The sequence below is a fragment of the Papaver somniferum genome, unplaced genomic scaffold (assembly GCF_003573695.1).
Source record: "Papaver somniferum cultivar HN1 unplaced genomic scaffold, ASM357369v1 unplaced-scaffold_70, whole genome shotgun sequence".
NCBI lineage: Eukaryota > Viridiplantae > Streptophyta > Magnoliopsida > Ranunculales > Papaveraceae > Papaver > Papaver somniferum.
The window spans coordinates 301,985-314,114 of NW_020649860.1; the positions used below are offsets into that span (position 1 = coordinate 301,985).

At 40.1% G+C, this 12,130-nt stretch overlaps 1 long non-coding RNA gene across 1 annotated transcript; it reads right to left on the bottom strand.

The window, feature by feature from the left end:
• Positions 1–294: 294 nt before the first annotated feature.
• LOC113343956 lies at positions 295–831 on the bottom strand. Its single transcript, XR_003357494.1, has 3 exons — positions 667–831; positions 448–557; positions 295–350 (listed from the first exon to the last, which is right to left on the bottom strand). It is a non-coding gene; the product is annotated as an uncharacterized LOC113343956 (long non-coding RNA).
• Between the last annotated feature and the right edge of the window lie 11,299 nt (positions 832–12,130).

The window sequence follows — 12,130 nt, forward strand, 5'->3', positions numbered from 1 at the left end:
TTTTGATGGATATTGTGGATTGGCTGCAAAGAGTGCAATGATAAGATAAATACTTATTTATGATATAACTGCCGTTGTTGAGGCTTCACGCATTATTGTGATTGCCTTGGGCTTGAACCTGTCAGGAGACCTAATTCAGTTACTACAATATTATGTTTAACGTAACTAACTATGCAGGGGATATTGCATCACAAAGGAGCACATGCCATTTTCGAAGATCAAAAAATTAAGTGAACAGAATTGCAAGCACATCATATAACTCACCAGCTCAGGCACATAATTTATCCCTCGGTAACCTTCAAACTCATCGATTAACTGGTTTTTTATTCTTCTCCTGGTGCTCCATGAACCTGACAAATAACCAGATAGAAAAGTAAATATAGTTTTCCAGGTTGATTCAAGTCTCCTTGTACCCATTAAGCCAGGTTGATTCAAATCTCCTTGTACCCATTAAGCCAGTTCATACAGGTGTCCCCAACTGTAATGCTCAACAACACGTCATCCAGGGACTTATGAGGCTCGAAGGTCCCATACTCATAAGGGCAGATACGTAAGATCTGCCATGAGAGCATCACCAGTTTGAGCTAATGGAAATATCAAAAAAAACTGGAGATAAATAAGCTGAAACCATAGTACAAAACCCATTGTTTGAAGATAGTGACCAACCTTTTCGCAACTGCAAGGATGCATGAATATAAAAAGATTACTAATCTTTCTGTCCCATCTCTTCCAGCCAAAGCCTCGGCATTTTTTTTACATGACCATGAGAAGAACCAAGAACTACTACACTACAACAAATTGATTACTCGAATCCACCTCAATTCCCTTCACTCCTGAGTTCTGACTAATAAAAATAAAAGAACATGCCCACCAATTTACACAATATCAAGAAAGAAACATCACCAGTACAAATTGGCTGCAATCCGACCAAGCAATGCAAGGGTATAAATTGGCTGCATTGATTGTTACCTGAAACCAACATAAGTAAGGGTTTACCATTGTTGATTTGGGTTATTGATACCTCTGATTTATTTCAGTTTTCCTTCTTCTAAACACATTCAAAACATAATAAGTATCAACAATTTAATAAAAGTCTATTTAAATCACGTAATTCGCTTAAAAGAAATTGTGGAATAGGCAGAAGGGATGAACAAAATACCATTTTCCCTATGACCTCATTGTCACAATTCTTCCACTTGACGTCCCTATCACCTGATTACTTCGGCTCATTCTGTGGAAAATTATTGTTGGTCTCCAATAAACCAAGACTCCCGACATGGGTTATATTAGTAAAAGCAAGATGCAGAGATAGCCACTGAATCACAAACTAGGTAAACATGATGGTTTGCGAGCATTTTTGTTTCGTTCTCCCCTGCAAAACAAAAACCAAAGAGACCATGTGATTCACTCCGATGCTTTTCATTAGCTTGACCATAGGTATTTGTAATTACCGACTAATTGAAAATTTTGGCTTAAACAAAACGTTTATAGAAAAATCAACTAAAATTTGTACAGAAATTGTATACGCGACCATCACCAGCACTCCTGACCATTAGATTATGAGAAGATTACAACTACCTTTTTTCTCGCTTGTTCATACAAAAGAACAACCTTTCCTCATTGAACTAATTATCAACATCTAAACCTTACAAAATTCAAAAACAATATGAAAATTAACCAAATTTAAAAAAGAATCAAGCGTTCGATCGAAAATAAATAATATGAAATTTAGATAAAGAGTTTGAATTTTATATTACCGAAAGAGACAGATTGCACTGATAGCTGTAAGAACTTCTTTCAGCATCAACCGCAGCACCAAATTCTTTGACTTGCGGTGAAATAAGATGAAAAATTCAAAAAAAAAAAAAAATTCTTGGTTTAGGGTTCACAGATAACATAGAACTTCATCAACAGTTCACAACTATCTCTAATTTCCATCTCAAATCGAACACAGTCAAAACCAGATCCAACAATCACCACCTTCGTTGATTCTCGATTGAAACCTGTAAATGGGGAAAAACGATTTGTTGGTTTTTAAGGAATTGAGGAAACGACCGTACGGAGGAAACGACCGTACGGAGCGAAATGTTAAACCTCATACAGATGCACCGCTGCAAAGGGGATGCTTTAGATTCGAGAGATCAATCTGTAGTACTCCGGCCTAAATCAAGACAATGACCGTTCCAGAGTAAATTCGGTCACAAGAGAGGATGGATTGATCTGTAGGAGGGAAGCTGAGAAATGTGTGGAATCAATGGTAATCAAATATTGTGGGTGTGTGAGTTCTGAATACGATAGGCTCTGAGTGATTGAAATTGCTCAATTGAGAGTAGTTGCTCAATTGATGAGTTGATGATCTCGTGTTGTCGATGAGACGTGAGATTTATGATACCGATGATGTTTCAATCATGATTCAGAGACTTATTTATATTGCTGGAATTGTAGACACCATGATTCCATAAAGTGTGACAGTTGATGGAATCAAGGAGTGGGGAAGTGGAGATCGTGTTTGAAACCAGTTGCTCAACGTGTGGAGACTTGGTCGATTTTCCACCCACTACCTCGTGAATTCCTTTAACTGATTGCACGACTTGCTCACATTCCATCGTGTGTTTGAACACACGTGTCGTAGACCGCCAGACCAAAACCCTAAGTGATATCCCCCCAAGTGACACGATTGACGTCTCGTGGTTTGTTAGTCAATTGATGACTTCGTGGTTTGATGGGACGATGAGTCCAGGTAGTTTCTGAGTTGAACATGATGTTCTGAAACTCGTGAATTGAACATATCATGAGACAGAGGTATAGTTCTTACAATGACGTGAGCAAGTATTGCTCATTCGGTGGATCGTTGAATATTGATTGTTGAACCAATATTCCTTGGTTTGAACAAATATTTATCATCTGAGCAAGTGTTGCTCATGTGATGAATTGTTGAATATTTGATCGTCTGAGCATGTGTTGCTCGTCTGATGGATTATTGGCAGCGTACCAAAAATATTAATTAGAATACCGGTCGTTGAACCGAGCATAATTAATAAAATTAATGACCATAAGGTCGTCGTAAAATTATTAAGGTTGGAATCTGGAATGATGATCCTTGGATTCAGAAACCCTAATTTGATTAATTGATGATCAATTCATGGTTCGTCAGAAGTTTAACCATGGGAAGAAGGAGGAGCGACTACATAGGACCGTGGATCAACCAAGTAGTGTCCATATGCTCACGTGAGCAAATATGAAGAACTCCTTAAGAGTTGACGATTTGTTGGTGAAAGAATGATTAAATGCTCGTTTAATCATTTATTCGAAAATGCTCGTCTGACCCTTAGATGAGAAAACCTAATTAATTATGACGAGGCGAGGGACCGATCATGGAGACATGAAACTGGCCCTGGGTTGTCTCGTGACCGCCTGACGATCACTTCATGAAAATCCAAAGTGTTTGGGAGAGTTTTGGACCTAATACGAGCAATTGTGCAAATTAGGTCAAAATTGTGAAAATTGATGGGACCGGCTTCCGTGAGCCAAAGAGCCAATCTTGGTCGGTCAAGATAGCGTGCTCGTGTCCCCAAGGCGTCCGCGTCTCAGTCCTGAGAATTTTGATATTTTCTGGCGTGCAATTGAGCATTCATTCGAGAAAATATGCCAAAATTAGGGTTTCGACGAAACTGAGGAAAACACCATGAGATGATGAAAAATAATTATAAAATAAGGAATGAGGAGGTGTCGGACCGCCTTGGTCAAGGCATGGTCGGCCGGTCGTGACCACGGTCCTGTGGTGCCTTTTCCTTAATTTTATAATATTTTGATGATTTTATGAAAAAATCATGAATTTTGAGAAATTTGATGAATTTTAGGAGTTTCCATGAATTGAAGGAGTTTTCATGAGTTCAAGGAAGCAAAAGATATTAAAATAATAAAACAAGGGCGTGTGGGACTGTGGAAGGCATGGACGACCGGCTAGGGCCGGTCCCATGAGTTTCCCTAATTTTATAATGATTTTATGAAAAATTCATGAATTTTGAGAAGTTTGATGAATTTAGGGAGTTTCCATGAATTGAAGGAGTTTTCATGAGTTCAAGGAAGCAAAAAATATTAAAATAATAAAAACAAGGGCGCGTGGGACCGTGGAAGGCATGGCCGGCCGGCTAGGGCCCGGTCCCACGAGTTTCCCTATTTTTTTTAATATTCTTAAGTATTTTGATGATTTGAGGGAATTTTTCCTAATTTGAGAGAAATACCATGAAATCAAGGAATTTGATGAATTCAAGGAAAACTAATAATAATAAAATAATAAAACAAAGGGGCGTGTGGGACCGGCTAGGGCATGGCCGGTCGGCCATGGCCCGGTCCCACAAATTTTCATAATTTATTTTATTTTATTATTATTTGATGATTTGTGCAAAAATACGATGAAATCAAGGAGTTTTTCATGAAATTAGAGAAATAATAATAATAATAAAATAATAAGGAATCGTGGGTGTGGGGCCGGTTGTGACCAAGGCATGGCCGGTCGGCCAATGGTCACGCCCCACACTCCTTTCCTTAATTTTATATTATTTTTTATGGATTTATGGAAGTACCATGAAACCGAGGAGTTTCCTCGAGACGAAGGAAATTTGATAAAATGAGAGAATTTTCATCAAATCATGAAAAATAATAAAAATGCATTAAAAATATAAAACTGGCGTGGGATTGACAACGACACAGTCGATTGGTCATGTGTCCGTGCTCCCAGCACCCTGGTCAATATTTTTAATTATTTATTATTTCTTCTCTATTTTGCATAGGTTCATCGTTTCGTTGTATTTTTGAAATACTCATTCGTGTGGTGATTGTTAGTGTATCGTCGTTGGATACACCTTCACCATTTGAATCGGGCTTACTTAGAGGTAGCTCAGACTCCCGGTTGTTGATTATTTGTTACTAATTGTGGAATCCTGTGGAGAATAATTCACAAAACTGAGTAATAAAATGTTTATTATTAATTCATAGGATCAACTGAGGATTCGACTACGAATTCATAATAATAAAGTGAGCATTGCCATTCCATGGGATCGTAGATTCGACCATAGAGTCGGAGTAATTAAGATTTTATCTATTACCATTTATGAGACCAGTTGTGGATTCGATCATGAAATCGGAGTAATGAGATAATATAGTTATTGCTATTCTATGAGATCAAGTCGTGGATTCGATCATAGAATCAGAACAATTGTTATTGCCATTCCATGGGACCAGTCGTGGATTCGACCATGGAATAGGAGAAATTGTAATTAGGAATAATTAACTTTGTGGCTCTATACTAGCAGCGCAAGCTGTCTAGGAGCATTAATTATCCCGATACAAGCTTGTCGGTAGGTCATATCCTTTATATAGTCAGGGTAAACTTGTTGTTTGTTCCTAAAGACATTATCGCTCTATACTAGCAGAGCAAGCTGTCTAGGAGCCGTCCACCACGTGATGCTATATAGAAATAATCACTGAAAGTATTCAGTATTCATGAGATATGCCGTTGTCCAGTTGTGAGACTACATATCCACATGTACTCTGAGAGAAGGTACTCTCCGTTGAGAATTCGATGAGAGACCCGTGTATCGATACTCACGTCTGGTTGCTGAATCAGAGCTTCGTATAATTATGAGTTTACGGATTTAGCCTTTGTCGAAAATCCACCATCTACATTAAGTCCCCTGCTTACTGAGGAAAGTTGTGTTCCTCAGTCAGCATTAAATGGTGATTTTCCGGCCATAAATAATAATACCGGTAATTGAACTTAGTCGTAAGTTGAGACGTTACCGGATTTAAAGAGCATGATCAAACCACGACTTGATGAAGGCTTCAATGTCATGATTGGAGCGTCGTTTGATGAGCATAAATTGGCGTTGAACCGCTGGTTTGGACGACGAGTCCGTGGTCGGTTAGGATTCGCGGGTCGGGCCTAATAAGGAAATCCTTAGAAAATTAGGTTTTGGAAATAAAATTGATATAAAAGGGATTAATCCTTTTTTTTTTATTTCACTCCCAGAGATCCATCACGGCTTCATCTTCATCACGTTCGAGCATCAGGAGTTTTTGCCGGAGCTCCGATCGCCGCCGACCGTCGCCGCCACCGTCCGGCCAGTTTCCGGCCAGCACCGACCAGGTGAGAATTTTTTTTTTTTTTGCTTTTGTTTACATGAATTTCATGAAGTGATCATGTTGAGATCATATACATGTGTATACAATTGGTGTGATTTTTATGAAAAACCCTAGTTTTGTAAATGTATGTTCGTTCGATCGTTAGTTTTGTAAACTAACTATAATCCCTGAATTAGGAGAGATTTGTTTTTTAGTATATGAACCTAGGTTCAGTGATAAAACTTAGTATACGAGTTTTCATGTGTACCAAGGTTTTATCATAAAAGAAGTGAATTTTCATGAAATCGGAATAATCCTTCGTTTTAAAGACAAATAACGATGACACGAAGGAAAATATGTATGATGAACTTGTGTCCAGTGATAAAATTTTGCTTATGAGCTTTCACGTAAATACAAAACTTTATTATATGTATGAGATGTGAGCTTTCACAATATTTTTTGAAATAAACCTTCGTTTTAAAGACAAATAACGACGATACGAAGGAAAATTAATTTTTTTTTATATATATGTAGCCGTGACATATATTGTGTAAAATATGATGGTATATTTTATTTGCATGAATTTGTTTTCATTAGATAAAATTCTTGAGAATTTATGTAAGCAATGTTGCATTAATTGCTGTTTTTTTGAAAAATCAAAATGTGGGTTTTGAGGAACCTTCGAAGATGGACAATATATTTATGATGAAATATTTTATTGTTGTAAAATTCATAGGGAAGTTGTGTGAATGTTCACATTATGAAAATTATGTCCGTGATTTTATGAAAAATCAGTTTTGAAATTAATAAAGTTTCATTCGTTTTTTGCAGTTTTCGAAGAGACAAACGATTTTGAGGTGTTAACTCTAGTATTACTATCACTATTGTTAGTGGAAGTATAAAAGTTAAGAGTTACCATTTTTGCTTATGTTGGTTTGTTTACATAGTAGTAATATTTGATCTTCCGGTTCCAGAAAATGTCGACCAACAGTAACAGCAATTATGATTACTTGTATTCCTCTTCTTCCTCTGGCTCTTCTGATGAGGATTCTGACGCTTCTGTAGCGAAATCGAAGGCTAGGGTTACCCAGGAAGGGGCGAAGCCTAATGTTCCTTTGGGTAAGAGAAGAGTCTCTTTTGCTGAAATCGAAAAGAAAAGAGCTGAAGACAAAAAGGAGGATGCCCGTCAACGTGAAAAAGACCGCATCCGGCGTAAGAGACAGAGGGTTGAGAAGAAGCGTCAATTCTTGGATGGGGTGCCTTCTGATTCTGATGTTGATGCTTCCGAAGGAGAGATCACATGGGAACCATCCGAGCGTTACATTAATCCTGATCGATATGAAAGAGAGCATCGGAGGACGATGAAGAAAATTGAAGCTGAAGCTGCAGCAGAAGATAATTCGGATTCAGATGATGATGTTATCTTCCGTCCACCGGACTTCACCAATGATCTTGACAGTGACTCTGAAGAAGATGATTCCGAGAAGGGCAGTGACGATGAAGCTGACAATTCGGATGAGTCCGACGAGTAGTTTTACTTCCATCTTCTTGTAGATGGTAGAGCATTCCCTTTTTAGTCTTCATAGTGGATATCTTTCTTTTGACCGTTTAAAGACTTTACTTCAATTAGACTTTTCTTCTAAATGACGAACACTTTGTTAACGTCGATTTCTTCTAATCCATGACATGGACCAATGTCCATATATCCAAATTCATTATGACTTTTCGATTTTCATGAGAAGTAACATAACACGGCTGAGAATTCATGACGTGTACAAGGACGCATGGCCTATCCTTTGACCCGTGATGTTCAGTCCCCAGTGTGTTATTTTCCTCCGCATCTTTGGTATCGATCCTTGAAGCCTAGGGTTTCATTGAAACTCGTAATTGAGTTGACTGTATGACTATCGCATCATATATATATCTTCAAGACTCCAAATCTATGATCCACGCAAATATTTCTTCCATTACTGAGCTAGCTTCATCGTGCAGAGAAGTTTTGATCCTACCCTCTTGCCGCCATGTCGAGCAATAGCATTTCTTCTCAAGATGATCTTTAGTCGAAGCGTGAAATATCATCGTCTATCTCAGTAAGTTGTGCACTTCTTCTTCTTCTCCTTTCTTATCTCTGTTCAATCGAGATTGTTGATCACAAGAGAATGATTTGTCGTAGGACTGTAAGAAGAATGCTACTCCTCATAATGCAAGGCCTAAGCGGACTGTTAGAGCTCCTGCCCGGTATGGATTGGCTCGTGCTGAAGCTGGATCGTCTGTAAGTAAACCTATGACTCTTGAGATTATACTGAGTCCCGGGATTAACACTCCTTCGTTTCATCGTAGGTGGATGTCCGTGTCGTCGTCGATACTAGACGAAGAAAGAGTTGAAAGTCTGTGACCGTGGTTGAGGTTGAGGAAAGCAGTAACCAGGCATGTGAAGATTCTGTAGGATCCGTTGAGACCGGAGACGGTGTCCATGCTCGTGAATACCCAACCGCTGGACTTTTATTCGAAGCCCCATCGATTAATACCTTCGCAGACAATGAAATGGTCGGCGGATTCGTGGTTCCCAAATGTCATGTATCTCTGTACACCAAGATCTGGAAGAAGTATGGTCACATTGCCACCACAGAAGTGTGAAAAGGTTTTCTTCCAACCCTTTTAACCACGGTAGCGGGGTTATTGTCGATCATCGAGGAAATGAATCAGATTCACTTGCGAGACGTCAAAAACCATGAGCTGCACCAATGGGATGAAATGATCTCAAATTGTGAGATATTACGATTCAATGTAAGCTGGCTCCGTCCTCGTCTTGAGATAATCAAGGTTCATAAGGCAGCAGAGGCTGCTGATGCAATTTCCATGAATGCAGCTTTACTGGATGAGGAGAGGATACTGGATCTGGAGTCAGCAAGGGTTGAGAAAGCAGTCGAAGACTTGAAGGAAAAGACCAAGATTTTTCATAAGAAGCTTGACGAGGCTTCTTACAGGGATTATCCGTTGCTAGACGGTTTGCTCTGAGTGAGCATTTGTGGTTGTTGTTTTTTGAGTAAATCTGAGTTTCTAGTTAGGTGAAACAGTTGATCATGGTATGAACGAATTTTGCTCATTTATGAAATGTTTGGAGCATTCGTATGCTCTTTGGAGGAATGAAATTACATTTTTGAAAATGCTTGAAATGATGAAGAGGTAGTTTGTTTCATGGATCAGGCATAATAAGCTTTGAGCCATTTGTCATTGATGATGTTTCCTTCCTTTCCTCCATTGATTGCTAAAATTTTGTAGTATCCGCTAGACACTGCTTTGATAACAACATATGGCCCTTCCCATTTAGGAGATAACTTAGGAGCGGACATGTCTTGTTGAATGTGCTTTGCCGTCTTTAATACCAAATCTTCTACTTGAAATGTTCGAGGTCTTACCATTTTGTTGTAGGCTCTGGAGATCCTCTGTTTGTAAGCTTCCACATATTTTTCCACCCTGGTACTCCTTGATTCCAGCATATCTAGCTCAACGATTCTTGATCTGGATATTTCGGCCTCATCCCATTGTACACCACTGGATGCTGCAATCCTGGCTGAGGGAACTTTGATTTGTGCTGGAAGTATGGCATCGGCTCCATAGACAAGGGAATATGGCGAAGTACCGATCAAGCTCCTTGGTGCAGTTCTGTAAGCCCATAGAGCCATGGGTAATTGCTCATGCCATGATCGAGGATTGTCATGAATCGTCCGACTGATAATCCTGACCAAAGTCTTGTTGGTACTTTCTGCTTGACCATTTCCTTGTGGATAGTAAGGCGTGGAGAAGATTTGTTTGATCCCATATTTATTGAGCAGCTTCTCAACATCTTGATTGGCAAAAGGAGTTCCGTTATCTGTGATGATATGCTTAGGAACTCATAATCCACATATTATGTGCTCTTTGATGAAGGCGGCAATCGTAACTCCAGTGGTGCTTCGAAGAGGAATAGCTTCGACCCACTTGGTGAAGTACTCTGTCGCAGTGATGATGTATTCATGTTGTTTTGAAGATGCTGGATTGATCTTCCCAATGATATCTAGTCCCCAGCTGTAGAAAGGCCACGGACGATTCACAGAATTCAATGGGATACAAGGAGTGTGGATGAGATTACCATGAGTTTGGCATTGGTGACACCTCTGAACGTGTGCGGCTGCATCATCTTCCATGGTTGGCCAATAATATTTCTCATGAATTTGAAGAAATAGTTTCCTCTTTCCTTGATGTTCTCCATCATGTACTTCCTTCAGGATTGTAGGGATTTCATGTTCGGCTAAACACCTTAGTAAATTTCCAACAAAGCTTTTGCGGTATAAGATCCCATCGAGATAGACAAATCTCTTAGCTTTCTGAATGAGTTTGACTGCTTGCTTCTTTTCCAGTGGTAGTTCGTTGTCCCGGAGGTATTTGATGTAAAGCTCCCTCCAGTCCCCAGTGTGGTGGATCGTCAAAACCTCTAAGTGATGAGGAGGTGTTTGGCAATCAGGACAAGATCCTTGTAAAGCTCTTGACTGAGTATCCATGGATGGCCAATAGTACCCCATTCTTTGAAGCTTTCTGTAAAGTGTTACCACTAACGTTTTCCCACAGACTTCCTCATGTATGCGCTTGAGCTGTTCTTCCGCTTCGTCGCTCCCAAGACATCGTGATAGAGATCCATCAGGGTTTCGATAGTATAGCCCTCCATGAAGCAAGAAGTAGTTCTTCAATTCCTTGAGGCTGACTTGGCCTTCTGAAATAGAGCTGCTCAATTCATGAATGATGGGTGCTCGCCAATCGTTCGCTGGAATGTCTTCGATCTGAGTGATCCAAGTTGATGATACCGTACGTCTCTGTACAGTGATCGTTTTTTGTGCTCCTTCTAATTGCAGCTTGGAGGCAAGAGTTGCTAGGAAATCAGCATGCCTATTGTTAGTCCGTCCAGTATGGATGATCGCTGCGTCAGCAAAATAGGTCAACAGTCGCTGTGCTTCGGTTCTGAATGGAGCAAGTGTGATTTCTTTGAGAGAATACGTTCCATTCATCTGGTTGACCAATAATTTTGAATATCCCCTTATCTCGAGGTGTGTTTCTCCTGCTTGCTTGGCCAATGATAATCCTAATAGGAAGGCTTCATATTCCGCTGAGTTGTTGGTGCAGTGGAAACCAACTTGAACGAATGTGATAAAACTTCACCGGATGGAGACACCAGCACTATGCCCGCTCCTCCGGTGTCACTACTAGGGGTGGAAGATCCATCAAAGTATAGAAGCTATGTTTCTTCTTTGATGACCAAGATGTCTGGGAATTCTCCGGGCACTTCTTCATGTAGTGTTGTTGTGTCTTCCCCTGGAAAAGGGCGAGCAAGTCTGCGACCGCTTGACCTTTGATGGCTTTAGGTGGCGTGCAAGCTATGTCAAATTCTGAACTCTGGAATAGCCACTTCGCTGGTCTTCTTATCAAGGATGGCTCTGATAGCAAGAAATTTATGGGATCAGCTTTGGAGATAAGTACGACCCTGTTAGATAGTAAGTAATGTCTGAACTTCTGGATTGCATGTACCAATTCCAGGCATGCCCTTTCGGCCTTTGGATATCGGAGTTGAGCATCTCTCATCGTGCGGATGAAGTAGTAAATCGGTCGTTCGACGCCTTCGTCGTCTTCCTGAGTGAGGAGTGCGCCTATGGCGACGTCACTGGAGGCTGTGTAAAGAATCAGAGCTCGTCCCTACACTGGAGACCTCATGACGGCCGGTGACAATAATATCTGTTGTATTTTATGGAAAGCTTCTTGTTGAACAGCTGTCCAGGTGAAGCTTGCTCCTTTCTTCAGCAAAGGTGTGAACGAAGCAATGAGTTGAGCTAATCCAGGAATGAAGCGTCGAATATAATTTACCTTGCCCATAAAGCTCTGTAGTTCCTTCACGGTACGTGGAGGAGGCATGGTGGTAATAGCTTTTGCCTTGCCGGGGTCGACTTTGATCCCTTCAGCCGTGACCAGGAATCCTAAG